General features: G+C 39.1%; 1 pseudogene; it reads left to right on the top strand.

Annotated features, from left to right (window-relative positions):
• The first annotated feature begins 250 nt into the window (after nucleotides 1-250).
• On the top strand, nucleotides 251-694 carry LOC149234189 (UDP-glucuronic acid decarboxylase 1 pseudogene; annotated as a pseudogene).
• The last annotated feature ends 16692 nt before the right edge of the window (nucleotides 695-17386 follow it).

Here is a 17386-nt window from a genome sequence, read left to right as displayed (position 1 = left end):
TCGGTGGCAGCAGATCGGACTTGCTCGGTGGTGGCGCATTGGAGTTCCTGATCTGTTCAGTGATAGCAGATCCGATTTGCCCGGTAGTGGCGCATTGGAGTTCCTGATCTGTTTGGTGACAGCAGATCGGACTTGCCCGGTGGTGGTGCATTGAAGTTCCTGATCTCTTCGGTGGTAGCAGATCGGATTTGCCCGGTGGTGCTCATTGAAGACTTATTCATCAGAGTATTAGAAGTTTTATCAGTCTAATATGAATAACAGTGATGAGTACTCTCTTAAGCTAGAAAAGACGTGGTCTATTATCAGGCCAGTAGATTATTTGCTCAGGGAGCAGCGGCTGTTGTTTATTTTGATAGGAATCGCCATCACATCGACTTTATTTATCCTTCAGCCTGGTTTTTTGGCTTCTAATGTTAATGAAAATGGAAGGTTTGTGCACGAAAAACCTCATCGGGTTGTTTATGAGACTCCTGTTCCTCGGTTTTCTCAGTATCATTCAGGTTCGATGGTGAATTCGGGGGCTAAAGTACCCCTAGGTTTGAAGAGAAAGTCACTGCGAGTTGTCGTGACAGGTGGAGCTGGCTTTGTTGGCAATCATTTACTTGACAGGCTCATGGCAAGAGGCGACAATGTTATTGCTGTCGACAATTTATTCACAGGAAGGAAGGAGAATGTTGAGGTTCGGATTGCTTGAATTTTCAATACATATGGTCCGCGAATGTGTGGTGATGATGGTCGGGTTGTAAGTAATTTTGTTGCTCAGTCTTTGCGCAAGGAGCCTTTGACAGTCTATGGAAATGGGGAACAGACACAGAGCTTCCAATTCATTTCTGATTTGGTTGAAGGCCTTATGCGACTTATGGAGGGCAAACATGTTGGTCCTTTCAATCTTGGGAATCCTGGGGAATTTACAATGTTAGAACTAGAACAGGGTGAAGAAGGAAAGGATGACTCTAACAGTGATTGGGACATTCCATTGCTAATGGAAGAAAATAGTAAGGAAGATGAAGAGCAGGAGCAGAAACAAGAAGAAGAAGTAACAGAAATGTAATCAATAATGCAAGACCAGAAAAGTCTGAAATAGACAGATTTGAGGTAAGTCCCCTACCAAGGAGATCAAGTAGGAATACTCGATTACCTTCTAAATTGAAAGACTATGCATTAATGTCAAAGTTTTTAAACATTGTAGAGCCTGCAAATTATGAGGAAGCAATTAAATATGATGCATGGAGGGCTGCAATGTATGAGGAAATAGAATCAATAAACAGAAACCATACTTGGGATTTGGTTGAATTGCCTGAAGGTAAAACCCCCATACGATGCAAATGGCTGTATAAACCAAAAATAAATGCAGATGGGAGTATAGAGAAACTTAAAGCTAGACTGGTAGCAAAGGGTTACTCACAGAAAGAGGGAATAGATTTCGATGACACCTTTGCTCCTGTAGCCAAATTAAACACCATTAGAATGCTAATTTCCTTAGCAACAAAGCACAAATGGCAGCTACACTAGCTAGATGTTAAGTCTGCATTTCTGAATGGTGACTTGAAGGAAGAAATTTATTTAGTACAACGTGAAGGTTTTGTGAAAAAGGGGCAGGAACATCTTGTGTGTAAATTGAAAAAGGTATTTTATGGTTTAAAACAGGCACCCAGGTCGTGGTATGAGAAAATTGACTCATTTTTTGTACAGCATGGCTTCCATAGGAGCTCGAATGATCCAAATCTGTATACTAAGTTTAATAAACAGAGGCAAATTATTTTGATTTCTTTGTATGTAGATGATATGATTGTAACAGGGAATGCTAACAATGTGATCAAAGAAATCAGATGTCACAAGTGTATGAGATGGAAAGACTCTGGACAAATCTTTCTTACTCAAGGGCAGTATGTCAGAAGCTTGCTGGAAAGGTTCAGAATAGAGCAGTGCAGATCAACAGCAACACCATTACAACAGAATTTAAAGTTGAGCAGTGACGATGGTACTAAAGAGGTGGATGCCACTATGTACAGACAGCTAGTTGGAAGTTTAATATATCTGACTACAACTAGACCAGATTTGGCATATTCTGTTAGTGTGTTGAGCCAGTTCATGTCAAAACCACTCGAAAGTCGTTGGATCGCAACAAAAAGTGTGTTGAGGTATCTTAGTGGTACTAGTAATTATGACATTTTGTACACTGACACTTCTGATGTTATTCTAGCAGGTTTTTCAGATTCCAATTGGGCAGGTAACTTGGATGATCAAAGATCTATCACAGGTTACGCACTCAGCATTGGATCCGGGGTCATAGCATGGAGTATCAAAAAGAAGAGCACTGTAGCTCTGCTTCATCGAGAGAAACTACTGTCAAAATAGATATGTGTTGAATATTGTAAAACTTGTGATAACATGGCTGATATTTTTACTAAGCCTCTTAGGCGTGTAAAGTTTGAATTGTTTAGAGGGATGCTAGGAGTTCAGGATAATCCTTTCTCCATTAAGGGGGGGAGTTGAAAATAATTAATATTATTTTGTATTAATGGAGAAATGGTTACACAAGTTGTATTGTATCTCCTTAGTTTAGGATTTGTTCCTAGAGTTTAGGAGTTTGGTTGCAACTTCCTGATCTCTAGTAATGTACTTAATGATGTAATTGCTCATTTGATGTATGTAGAGTGTACGGAGAGAGTTCTCTTTGTTTGAGTGCAGTCTCCAGGTGCAGTACTCACCTGTGAGCTGTAACTCCTTTTTCAATTCTAGTCTGATTTTTATCTTGGTATCAGAACATGGTTGATATTTTAAGTACTCTCTCTCTACAGGTTCTTATGTTGAGGTGTCCACCTTTCCAGTATTTTGAAAAACTTAGTTGTTTTATATCACCATACCTTTGTCATGATTTTATACATATATGTAAGTTTCTTTCTTTGTATTATTTTTTGTCATTTTTCTAGGAGTTGCATGGGCACTCCCATATTTTACTCATACTTGTTATACTCTCAAGTCCCATTAACCTAGTTCTATGATCATTTGTTCGACATTAATAAAAATAATGTGTCTTATATTATCTTTTGATAATCTCATGTTATCTTGCTCTTGCTAGAGAATGTAGAGATTCTTATAAACTAAATATTTCATGGCTTAAACCCAATAACATTGTAGAAATCTCAAAAAATGTATGTTGAATGACAAAACCATTTGAAGTTTCAAATTGCAGAGGCGACATCATAGTATGATATGGTAACAAGAACTAAGAATATGATAAATAGGAATGGTGTAAAGAAATACAAAAGAACAAGATGGAAAGTAAAGATTTGTGAATGAAATGTTGCATACTCAATATAGGAAATGGAGTATATTAAAAACATTGAAAGTAAAGGAGTTGGATAATATGAAAACTAATAACAACATTTTTAGGAAACAAAAGGAAGGCCTGAGTTCCAACTATGCTCCTATTTTTTTATGAGGGAAATATAAGGGAGAAAATTGAAATTTCTAATGAAATGTAAAGAATGATAGTGTGAAAAATATACAAGAGATCTTATAGTGATTTACAATGTGATCTTTGATAATAAAAGAATCTAGGAAAGGAAGGAGTAGTAGCTCTTACAATGATTTATAATGTGATCTTTGATCATCAAAGCATCCAAGAAAGGAAGGAGCCTTCTAGGATCCACCATCTGCGATTTCTACTAGACATTTTTCCTAGTACTAAGCATGTTCTCACTTATTTATAAAATATACCAAGTCATTCTTGCATGATTAAATTCTTTCTCTCTTTCCTTTCCCCTTCACCTCTTTGGATGGGTTTGGGTTTTCAGATGAAGATTCCTTAGATTTATTTAAATGATTTGATTTCTTTGGAATACACAAAGGAGAAACCTTTAGTTCTAGCACTTTGACTAAGCTTTCTGTTAAACACAGATTTTCCTTATCCAATTGGAGCCCCAAACTCTCTTTCAGGTTGGTATCTTGATTTTGTTCATATTAATACACTCTTTCCTAACTTGATTTTTTTTCTTTGTTGAATTTCAGTAAATAATTGAATTATGGATGTATTCATGGAGTGTTTGAGGTTTTATCCATGCACAACCCTTCAAAGCTAATAAAAACTACTTTGTTATGGCTTTTCCTATGTCTAAATTAATTCATTGATCAGAAACAACTAACGTCCTACTATATTTCCATTACTAATGGAAAGTTGAAAATGTGTTGCATACACATTCATTCATTCATCGAAAACCTCAGAAAAAGATGAGGTGATACATTCAACATGATTTTGACACAATATTTAGTTGTAGAAAAGCCATAGACATCAAAACCTGATTCCTATATATTGTTATTCTGTAGAAAATTTGTGTAGGTTAACCCAATAATGCAATATAAATCAAAGCAGAATACTATAACCTACTTCTACTATCAATTTGCGGAAGCTTAAAGATCAAGCTAAACAATATAACCAGAAGAAGAAGAATCAATGCAAAATACACATGAAAATACTTTGGGGAAAGCCTCAGCTAAAAAATCCACACTACTGTATTATCATACATGGTGGAAATACATAGGAATTATACAAAGCCTTAGCTCTCACAGCTAGCCAACTCTCAGTACAATCCTCACAGATGCTCACATGCAATCTTGGATTCTCTCTAGCCTTCCTCTATGTCCTCCAAGCTCCTATTTCCTTGCGCTTTTCCTTGTGGATGATTCTCCTATTACCAAGTGGATGATCTCCTCTAAAATTGTGCAATCTTCAAGGATTAAATCCTTGACTTCATGCATGAGTTTTCTCCATGAGAAAACACATGAAACTGATAGTACACTGTCCTTGACATTTAACTCAACTAGGTCTTTCTCAGAATAGACATGCATGAGTTTCTGATGAGGGAATCTTCAGTTAATTGGAGTAGCACTAGTTGAATGCATTAATGCATCAACTGATTGTTAACTCATTATTAGTTCCTCAAACAGTTTGGAACTAATTTAACTCAACTTAACTCAGTAAACTGAGTTAACTAATTACAACTCAACTTAACTCAACTCGACTTAACTCAGCAAACTGAGTTAACTAATTACAACTCAAATATAACTCAATCTTATCTCCTTAATTTAAGGGATAACTCTTGCATGAATTCAAAAAGACTTCTAACTTGAATTTCTCCAACTAATTAATTTAAAATAAATTTATTAATTATTTCCAAGTAGTTGTTAAGACTAAATTCGATTTTAATTCACAATTTAATTCAAGGACAAATTAAATTGGAATATTCTTGTTGCAATATTTTAACACTCCCTCTCAACAAGAAAAGGATTATCTCCCACCCCAATCCTGTCTCTATGGAACTCGAATTTACACTTTGAAAATGCCTTCAAAATGTCAACATCTTTCTCCTCTGTCGAAATACACTACAACATCATGATTCTCTCGACTAGTGAACAACCACGGGCAACAAATCTTGCCTTATGCTTCTACACACTACCATCGACAGCTTTCTTTACCTTGTAAATCCAATGGGAACTCACAAATGACTTGTTCTCCGGTCTCGGAACCACATCCCAAACATTGTTACGAACTATGGAGTCATACTCCAACATAGCATCAACCCAAATTGGTTGCTGCACTGCTTCCTCAAGGAAGATGGTTCGGTCTCAACACATTCCCCAGCAAGGGCCATGTATCTAGTGTACCTCTCAGGTGACCTCCTTTGTCTACACTGAGAAGATGGCGCTCCCACATTCTCTCTCACATCCTTCAACAATCTGTCAACTTTTCTTGTGCGCTTCCATCCATCTTTGGAAGACTCTGCTTGAGTGGATGTCTCCACTCTTGGAACCTCTGCATGCATATGCTTCACATAAGTCTGAGGCTCCTCCTCCTTAGGAACCAACAGTTCCTCCACATCCTGTAGTTGGTGTTAGCCTCCTATTGCAACAGGGTATCATTTTTCATGATTGACATTTTTACATGCCAAATATGTCATACCTTTCAAGCTGCAGTGTTCCATATTTCCAGAAGAGACCAAAGAAGAAAGCCATGAAGTGTGCTAGTCCAAATGCCACTGCTGATTCCAATTTTTGATGAGTTGTTCCAGTTTTAAAGAAGTTTTCATTTAAGGGAGGTCCAAACAGTTTAATCTTGGTCTCCCTAGGTTTCAATTTCCTATTTTGGAATATAGAGAATGATATCTGTCCAAATAGTTTAATCTTGGCAGATCTGTAGATAGGTAGAGAATCAAAGGGACCCAACTGTTTAATCTGGGCCCTGGCAGAAATAAGTGTAGATTTAGATAGGAAAAATTCAAAAGAAAAATTGAAAATCTAGGTTTGCAAGTCTAAGTGCACCAAATTCAAAAGAAGAAAAAATGTTAGGAGAGTAGGCTGGGTAGGTAGCTGTGTGGTTACAGAATGATAATTTATAATCAATTTTGTATTACAAAGTGCTTTATCTTTACAGATCACAGTGCAGCCAGTTTTCATGCAAATGAGCGCAAAGGTGGACATAACTAACTTCCCCTTCTTCTAATTCCCCAAGTCCCTTACTAACTTCCCAAAGGGGTCAAGATCTGCTTGATTCCTCTTAAGTTTCATCATCATCCATAGCAGTTGCCTTGGTGAAGATCTGCTTCACTCAAGGATTCTATTTCTTTTCAAAGTCTTTTCCCCAAAATTAGCATAAGGTCCCTGACCTTGGCACCTGCTAATCACCTTCATATTAATTACTAACAATAGTGTATAGCTCCCTATCAGTTTTACCCTTTCCCCTATTAAAACTATGTATATAAAATCCCCCTATATAAATATCCCCCCTGGAAATATAGCCATATTTTTGTAAGTCCGGGAAAGAACAGTCCATCTGGGGCTGCTTTTAGCCCATTCATGTCCAAGTAGGGATTAATCTGACACCTGGACAGATTAATAACCTCCTCCCTTAGCCCTAAACCCTCAAAAACCCCCTTCTCTGCCCCTAAACCAAAGTTTTGTGCACAAATACATTGACCCGCGCGTATTAAACCCATATAACCCCCGTAACCCGCATAAACCATTGTTTAGACCCACCCGCGCACATATTAGAAAGGGAATATTCTTTGTATATTCTCCGCCCATATCCCCCCGCCTTATTATCTTGGCCGCCAGCCGTCGGATCGTCTGCCCCGCAGATCGACGATGGGCAGGCCGTCCCATCTCCAAAACGCCCGAGCTTTAGCGTCTGGGAGATGGGTGGTTTTACCGCCATACCTCCCACCACGTGTCAGCTCCTGGGCTGTGGCGGAGCCCCCTCTGACAAAACCGCTCCCCCCCCCAAAGGTGGTGCGCCACAAAACCACTTACCGCCTCCTGCCCGGTGACATCACCGCTTACGTCACCCCCCTCTGCCCAGTCACATGTCAAGTCATCTACCTGCGTGGCCCCTTGCCACGTGTCATGCCACGTCACCGTCCATACATGATGATGTCATGCTAACGTCATCTCGCCACTTCATCAAGCTGATGCCATCGCTGATGTCACCCATCGTACAATGTCACCTCATGCTGATGTCATGTTGATGTCATCAGCACTTTTTGGCGCGAAGGGCAAAAAATCGCACTTCGGAGCCGTGAATCAGTTTCTGAGGTAGTTTTTGATGAGCGATTTGCGCCTAGCGCAAATCGCTCATCGCTAGATTTTTTGGGCCCAAATGGGGAATCTTTAGGGAATCTTTTCATTCTGCGGCCCCTAGCAGGCCCGAAAGGCGCCGAATGACCCATTTTTCTTCGCGAAGCTTGCCGGAAGGAGCAGAAAACAGTTTTGAAGGAAACAGAGGCCGAACAGCGGCCATTAGTTTGTGAATAAGACCCACAGCACGTCAGAACAACATCAATTTATTGCCAAAGAGTATCAGAAGAAGAAGAAGAGCCAAAGAGTATCAGTCAAGATTTTTTAGGGGCTCGAAGCACCTGAACATTGATGAGCCCCCCCCAGAAAGTCAAATCAAGAAGCGTAAGCCTATCCTTGCCCTCAAATCACAGTTAAAGCTTTAAATGCAGATAGACAGCAGAGATGCAGAAACCCATACACATTTATTTCAGAAAACACTGCAGCAAGCCACCAAGGACAGCATCATTTATTCAGTTTTGATACGACGACCCTGAGCGCAGCCCGAGATATTTTTTGCATTTATTTCTGGATAGGATTAGGTTAAGTAGTCATTTTTCTTTATTACTTGATTAGGTCAAGATGTAATAAAGGAACTTTGTAGATATTTTTGCCCTATATATACCACCCTCTACATTGTTTCAAGGGTTGGTTGATTGAGAATTTTCACTAGAGACTCGCATTGTATACCTGAGTTTTTTTCTATAATCAAAGATTGTTGAAAGCTTGGAGAGAAAACTGTCTGTTGTAAATGAATGTTTTTGGAGATATGAAGATGGAATTCTTGTGCTGCAGCCTGAAGCAATAAGTGCATCTTACCTCTGTTTATTGTTTCCCACTATCTAAATAGCAGAAAAAAAGAATAGCCTAGAATTAGTTTAAATACTCTCTATGCTCAATTTCTACTATTTCTTTATGTTTTCCTCTATTTGAATTGGTTATGAATATGAATTCCTCCTGGTTCATGTTTAACTCGATTCACTTGTGTTGGCAAATTATCTAGGGATTCTTTACTGCCCCTAGGTAGCGCTCTGTTACCTCCTCTGTTAAGCTGATTGAGAGATTCTTAACTGCCTCTCATTACTTGGAATTCTTCCCATCATTTAAACCGGAAATATTGTTTCATTCTCAGCTATCTTGCTCCACTTTCCCTCTCTTGTGACCGAAGGAATGCACCAGCAGTTCTCCTCCTCGACTCCACGCCCAATGGTTGGAAACTTCCAGACTGTGCCTTGCCTCTCTATCTGAAAACATCAATTTTCCCACCAAAAACAAAACAAATACCCTCTGAACTCGAGACCTAGCCTAAAATCCTTTTCAACAATGCTAAATCTTAAAGAGAGAGCCCTCTCTGATTGCAGGTTGGCTAGAAGCTGTAGTCCAAAGTTGGTCTGTGGTTACCTCGGTCGTATCCTTTTCCAGATCTTAAGGACAACCTGAGTGATAACATAATGGAGACTCCACTGGGGACTTCCTCAGATAGTTTCACGAAGAAGGTAAGAAAGCTCTGCTGAGACCATAAATCAAACTTCCCAACTGCTGTTTATCTCTTAAAACTACAGATGAAGCCTGAATGTCAGCCAGGAAGCCTTTGAGACTGTTTTCTGCTTTGCATTAACAAGAGTAAATAAATGCTGCTTCAGTCAATCTTCATGCTAGTTTTAAGTTACAAACAACCTGTCTCATATTTTAATTAGTCCCTTGTTGATTACAAAAACATTCCCCGGAAAATTACCCAAAAACAATTCAGAAGCTGGATCCCAAGAAAAATCCACGATATACAAGGTCTAATCCAGACCCCAACCCTCCAGCTGTTTTTGAAAACCCTAACATAATCTTGAAAATCATTAGGAAGCAAGAAAGACAGGAAAATTTTGCTGATTTGAGCCCTGAAACAATTTACCCTAGCAGTATTCCGACTCCTGTCAAGGTTTTGTTCCATTCAACCCCTATTTCCCTTAGTTCATCATCTGCATCCTGTAGTACTCCTTCCACACCTTCATTCACTGCACATAGTGACACTACTGTTGTTTCCAGCGTTCCAGTTACTCCTGTGATCCCCGTTACTCCAGTTGTTCCACTTATCCCCGTTGTTCCACTTATACCTGCCAATATGGCTAATAGATATGCACCCCTGCAATTACCTTCTAATGCTGGGGCTTTACCTCAAGAGTACCAATCTAAAATCACATATTTTGACAGCACCGGTCCTTTCACAGCCCTTCAGCACACCAAAAAGATGCAAGACTATTTTGAAAACTATGAGATAGACGATGATAGTGTAAGAATGAGAATTTTTGTTCAGAGTTTGACAGGTGATGTAAGAACTTGGTTCAGATCACTTGCTGCAAATTCCATAACTACCCCAGATGAGCTTTACCAATCCTTTACCAACAGATGGGAGAAAAAGAAAGACCCCTTGCATATACTAGCTGAATATGATACAATCAAACGAGGTCCTCAAGAGACTGTTTTGGAGTACTGTGCAAGATTCAATAATGTATATAACACAATACCACAGAACTTAAGGCCTCCACCCAATATGGCCTTGTACAAATTTCCTGATGGATTCGACCCGGATATGGCATACCAGTTAAAAGAAAGAGCTCCTCAAACCCTTGCGGACATGCAAAATGTTGCTGTCAACGTAGAAGCCAATTTAATTGCCAAAAGAAACAGAGCTAGAATGGAAAGAAGAACCACCTTTAAGGAAGAACCCTCAGCTTTTGATCAAAAGCTTGATGCTATCATCAATGGCCTACAAAGGCTGGGAGAAAGAGTAGAAAATGTTGAGAGAAAAGCATCATGGGAAGGACAACAGTCTAATACCATAAGGAACCCAAATTTTAGAAAAACACAGAACACAAATGCTGGTAGGCCTAACCAAGACCATGATATAAGACCCCCTTTCCAAGATAATTATGTTGAATGATCTACTTCTAGTGAACCCATAGAGGACACTCACATGAACTTAATGGATCTAAAGGGTGAGCACCAAACTGTCCTGTCCCAAGAAGACCAAAATGAACCCGATTACAATCAGTTTCAGACTAGGTCTGGCAAGTCTTTTGATTTTAAACAAGGTTATGATACTACTGTGTATGAAGTACAAAAACAATATAAGCTGAGAACTAGGACCATTGACATTTCCGAACTTAGTAAAACAAAGGAAGGCAAACAACCCAGCAAGACTAAAGGCACGACTGTCATAACAGAACTAGCTGATATACCTGTTCCAAACCCGCATCAAGTGACTGTAGAAGATATAACAGAAATACAGCATTCCAAAGATCTGTTAGACTCTCTCATAAAACAATAATAAATCCAAAAATTAATTAAAAATTCCAAGTTAGGAATTTATGCCTAACTCTTGGGTTGTTCCTCTAAGATAGGAGTTAGTTTAGGTAACTCCTATATTGGTGTGTCTGGTGAGAAATTATCTCAACCAAAGGAGAAATTATCTCAACCAAAGGTGTCTAAGATAGCACGCACTATCTTGAGAACACTGTCTCTCATCTATTTATTTGTAACATTATATTCAATTATTTGGTGTGTGTCTGGTTTTTTTGTGTGATTTATATATTTGTTTGAGTTAATGTCTTTTTTCATTATGTGGTATCAGAGCTATATGAGCCTGTGAAGGAAATAGGAAAATAATATCACCGTCGCCATCACCATTTTGAATTTGAGAAATTACTTTTGATAGGCTGAGTACGCTGAAAGGCTGATGGACAAAGGTTGTGCGTAAGGATTGCATTGTGATTCTGTGCATTCTTGGCGTCCTTGGGGATTTAAAATTTGTCTTCTTCTTGCTCCAGCCATCCCCGATGCCACCCAAGGTTGAAATTAAAGGTGTGGCCGTTGGCGTGATACTTCTTCCGCTGGCTGAGGATATGGAGGGACAAAGAAATGAATTCTTATATAGATAGAGTGAAGTTGCGGCAGCGGGATTACAGAGAATGCTATTCATTTTCGATTCATTCAAATTCCAGCGGCGTTCCCGGGTTTAGCGATTACAGCCACAAGTAATAGAAAGAGCGCTGAAGAACCCACATGATTAGAGACCGCGCACCCACCCGATCCATTTTTGACGTTGCAGCTGAGCGACGCTTGTTGGCGGCCTTCATTCTTGATGTTGATGCGATTTGGTAGAGATCGATGAGGTAGAGTACGTGGATCAAGTCCCTGATGTTCACAAATGTTTTGTGATTGAACGTGTAATTCTGGTGTGTCAGTAGCCAAAGGAGAAATTTTGGCACTGAATGATAGAGATCGATGAAGAATTACGGTGCTTTCATGATTTCCTGTGGGCTTAGTACGTATGGTTCCATCTTATTTTCGTTGGCACAAATGAATAAGTGTGTTCTTCTCTGGTGATCTGCACGAGATGGAGCATGGGTATTGATCCCCTGCCTACCAAATCTCGTTGAAAAAAAAAAAAAACTAAGTTTCAGACATATAAGTGCAGACTCCAGAGTATGACTGTATGTACAAATGGCAGAGTATGATTCAGTGTGTGATACATTACAATGGTGCGATGAAAAGTGGAATTGGAGGTCGTGTTTCATCTGATGGGGTCAAGAGAAACCACTGTTATTGGCTAGAATCTTCCATGAGCATTATTGCATTTGAAGAAGATGAGAACATTTCTCTTGTGGAAGCTGAGACTATTTTTTAATTGAAAAGCTCGGGATCTGACGTTCTGGATGGACCAGAGCACCGCTGATGCGAAATTACAGAATACAAATGAAGACCCACAAGGCATCATCTAAGAGATTCCATGTGAACTGGACGTGGAATATAGTGTGTTGGCATTGTGGGGAGCTATGGATGCCGCATGTATTTGATCTCTTCAACAAGTTTTTGAAGGTGTGATTTTCGTGGTTTTCGTTACAAACAATGCAACAACAAAAGATTGGAACAAAAGTCGAAATCTTCCCTCAAGTCCGTGAGACTATTGATTGGCTGGAACACCCTTTGGTGACTGAATTGTGTCGTGGGATTAACTTCTTCGAAGTTGTAGCGACGTTGATATATTTTTAAACTATTGGATGGGGTGTTAGTAGCAGACTGGCTAGAGAGAAGCTACACATTGGATGAGAGGTATAGCTATTTGTGATTTGAATTCCATTAAAGTTTGAATTCCTGATAATAGCATCATTAAAGGTGTGTATGCAAAAAAAAAAAAAAACCATAAAGCTCAACAATTATATTAAAACACGATGCCAAGAAAATAAAAAATCTAAATGACTAGTTATGATGAGAATGAATGAAAAGCATCATTATAATATTAAGTATCTTGAAGCTCGGTAGCTTGAGGCTGCTCATGCTATTGATTTATGTGAGAACTTCGGCCGATCTCATTGGAAACATAGTGCGTAGTGCATTGGAACATGTAAGGAATATATCTGGAGTTATGTCAAGGACGACCGCAGCCTGCTGAGTCACGGATCCGTGCAACGGTTTGTTCTAAAAACATGCGTCGCTGTTGTAAAATCGCATTCAACACAACAACTACAGTATTGTTGGAGTGTTGCGTGGCTACATAGAGGCTCTTGTGTTGGAGGACAGTTGCTCCAGTTTGGAGAAGGTTTGCATGCAGGAAAGAAGTAAGTCCAAAATAGGCTGAAGGCATATTTATGTGTGTTTATTTAATACTGCATGGTGCATGTTTGAACACAATGTTTTTGAGAGTGAGTGAGCGCAGGTAGTTTTTTGAAGACATTTTCTTCTTTCAAAAAAATTCTAGAACTCTAATTCCATGAAGATGTTGTGAAGCTGAGCGCTTATGTACTCCAAAATTTAATATAGACATATTATTTGTGGTGATTGTGTCCTAGATCCGCCCGAAATTGAATAAGGGGATCTTAGGTACACGAAGAGTGTGTTGATGATGGTGTATGCTTCATGTTGTTGTTTTTTATTTGTGTCTAGTTTTGACACATAAATGATCTCATTTATCACACATAAAGTTCAATGCAAGCAAGCACAACACTTGTAACAGAATAGTGTCAAGGAAGGACAATTGAACTCGACACTTGCATCTGTGCAAATACAACTCATAATCATAGATTTTCAACATCAACAAGCAAATTCACTTAATCAAGTTAAAGCATTTCAAAGCAAAGTCTACATCAACATTCTTGCAAACAAATTTAAGAACTTGTGAATCAAATTCCAATTACATTGCATTGTACGGGTGCATTCTCGGTTGAAACCGACAGCCACGTTTTGATTTGATCAGAAGTCAAGCACTTAGTCAAATTAAGACAAGTGAATTCCTTGTTTTATGTGAGTCATTAAAACCATTGTAAGCTTTTTTGGGTGCATTTTCGACAGTGTTCGACACCCTTCCTTTAAAGCACAATCAAGTGAGTCCATGAGTTTTAACTCCTTGAAACAACCATCACAGCAACCACAAGAAGTTCAACTCTAACACCAATCAAGCAAGTTGAGATCAACAAATCAAGCGAGCGTGCAGTCAAATCCCATAGCAAGCGAGCCTGTCATTCAAGTAACAGTTCAAAGCACGACATCTACGACAAGAGAGCCTGCCTTCAAGTGAGCAAGTTCAGATGGCGCAACATATTCAGTTGTTAAACATTCTTCACAGTTTGATCATCTCCAGTGATGAAGACATGGTGCACGTCAGCAAAGGAACTCTTGTTGATCTTTCATGGCATCTACAACAAACACATGAAACCATTGAGTTTCTTCAACTTGAGTCCCAACTTCAAAGGAATGAATTGCAAGATTTAAAGAGTGATTCTTTCAAGTCTTTGAACCATCCAGATGATAAGTCATTCATCCCAACAACTTCAAGTGTCAAAGTTGTTCATGATCAAATTCCAATTTCTTCCAAACCCCTCATCAAGCCCTGGGAAGAAATTCAAAATAACAAGAATAGACGAGGCTTAGGATATGTCACTGATGACACCAACTTACATATCCCAGATTATTCCAAGCCCATTAAGTTTGTGACTGCAGGATTTCTTGAACCACTCACCTCAGCAGGTTCTGAGAAAGTTGCAGACAAACAGAATTGCACGCAACCTAAAGTTGAAGTCCAATCAAAGTGTTCTCATTGTCAAAGAACCGGTCATATGGAAGATCAATGTTTTGATCTCCATCCTTGTTGCCATTGTGGCAAGCCCACTCATTCCTCAGAAAAATGTCGCAACCACCACAAATCAGGCAGATTGAAGATACATTATGAATGGATCGATCCTTGGGAATGGTCATCCACAGTCAAACGGTTATCTCAGTTCTACAACCGACTATAATCACACATAGTGCAGCCAGTAGTGAACAGATGACGGTACTCTCATGCAGTTGAATGAGGGAGTACAACAGTGAAACTCTCCTACACCTGAGGGGGGGAGTTCAGATATATTTTGGAGAAGATTGTCTCTCCTTTCAGCTAACAAAGGGGGGAAAATGTCAATGAAATTGACAAGTGGTTGTCAGACTGAAAGTCTCGACAACATCAGCGAAGCAGCCAGTGGGCATCTTCATCAAATTGTGTCAGTGGACACCGGATGCTGTTTTCAAGCAAAGGACAGTTGGATCCTTTTGCAGCTTGGCACATGATGGAGGTGTCAAGCGTCCTTCAGAGATGAATCAAGCATGAAGCTGATTCATGTTCTCTTCAGATTTGAGTTTTTTCCAGCATCCAGTTTTGGCGGTTTTTTCAGGCAATGTTTTTGAGGATCAACATGAGAACTTGGAAGATGGTTCCTCGTTCTTATTTTGGATTTATCATTGAGGGGGGGAATGTTAGACTCTCTCATAAAACAATAATAAATCCAAAAATTAATTAAAAATTCCAAGTTAGGAATTTGTGCCTAACTCTTGGGTTGTTCCTCTAAGATAGGAGTTAGTTTAGGTAACTCCTATATTGGTGTGTCTGGTGAGAAATTATCTCAACCAAAGGAGAAATTATCTCAACCAAAGGTGTCTAAGATAGCACGCACTATCTTGAGAACACTGTCTCTCATCTATTTATTTGTAACACTATATTCAATTATTTTTGTAATGTGTAATGAGAGAGAAGCATGAGGCTTCAGCCTTTTTCCGCCATATTTTTGTGTCTGACTTTTATATGTGTATTTTTCTGTAATCTGTTGGAGTTTATTTCATTTTTCATTAAGATCAGCCTTTGCCACCTTCTTCCTCGAAAGAAAGCTCAAACAGGGTTTCAAAAAATTTTCCTGAAGTTGAAAAACCGCAAGCAAAAACTTCCCATAACACTGATAAACAAGAGCAAAACACAGATAATTCAAATGAAACAGAAAAAACTGCCATTATCAACACCAAAACTCCACTGGAAAATCCATTTAACTTAGAGACAGAAATAGCTAAGTTAAAAATATCCATTCCCCTCTCAGAATTGGCTAAACACGATGTATATAGGTAGAAAATTCAAAAATCACTTCAAATGCCAGAGGGTAAGGATGATGTAAATGTTTTAGACGACACCCCAGAGCTGCTATTTGATCCAGAAGTTAACGGAAAATCAACACATGGACCTGTCCCACCCTTTTATGTCAGTTTGCATATACATGATAAGGTTTTGCACAATGCTATGTTTGACTCAGGGGCATCACACAACCTTATGCCCAAAGTAGTAATGGAAAAACTGAATCTTGATGTTACAAGACCTTACAAAGATCTGTACTCATTTGACTCAAGTCAAGTGAAATGTCTAGGCCTCATCAAAGACTTGTGTGTCTCCTTAGTTCAATACCCAAACAAGACCATCCTCATGGATGTAGTGGTTGCTGACCTTCCACCAAAGTACGATATGCTCCTGTCAAGATCATGGGGAGCAAAACTCCAAGGATCCCTTCAATTAGACCTTTCCTATGCCACCATTTCAGTCTTTGGGCAACCAAAGAGACTGTATAGAGAAACGCTCATGAAATATGTGGTAAGTAGTGAGAGCAAGCCTGAAAATTTACCCATTTACTCAATCCACTCTGACATGGATTCCTTTATTTTATTTAATGATGATACAAATGTTTCAATTGATAATTAATCCTTTGCTTTAGAGCAACAAGCACACATCAACGGAGAATCAGTTGCTCATACCCTCGAAACTGTTACAACAGCTAATGCAATCAGCCTACCAAAAGAACTTTCCCAAACAAAAGTTTTGAATCTGCTCAATCCTAAGCTGACTAACACTTTAGGCCTCAACCACAAATAGGAAATCACATGGTATTTAGAATTTGATGGCTCTGTCAACAAGTTAGGAGCAGGGGCAGGTGTATGGATTCACAATACATATAAAAACCATGCAGAAGGTCATGCCTACAGACTAAACTTCAAATGCACAAATGACATGGCAGAGTATGAGGCTCTGCTTTTAGGCCTTAAACTCCTCAAAGCTCTAGAAGCTACAAAAGTGTCTATTTTGGGAGACTCTGATTTAATCATACAATAGATGAAAGGCAATTTTGTAACCAACGACAACAGAATGAGAGCCTATAGGACTGCAGCTACTAATATACTCCAGGCATTCATCGAATTCAAGCTTGACAAGATTTCAAGAAATCACAACATTCATGCACACAGCCTAGCTACTTTTGCTAGTAGATGCAAGCTTCCTTTTGACCCAAACCATCACTTTACAACTGAAATAAAACATAGGCCCACAGTCCCAAATAATGTCAAAGATTGGCAAATATTCGAAAATGATGCCCAGATTAACAATTTCCTCACCCTTGAGCATGCGTTTTCGAACATTAACATTGACATGGATGCTATGACAGAT

This window comes from Pinus tabuliformis, chromosome 8 (genome assembly GCF_031772625.1).
Source record: "Pinus tabuliformis cultivar Carrire ecotype Pingquan chromosome 8, CPIR1, whole genome shotgun sequence".
Lineage (NCBI taxonomy): Eukaryota > Viridiplantae > Streptophyta > Pinopsida > Pinales > Pinaceae > Pinus > Pinus tabuliformis.
The sequence above is the reverse complement of the archived record's forward strand: the minus strand, read 5'-3'. Positions and strand labels throughout refer to the sequence as shown.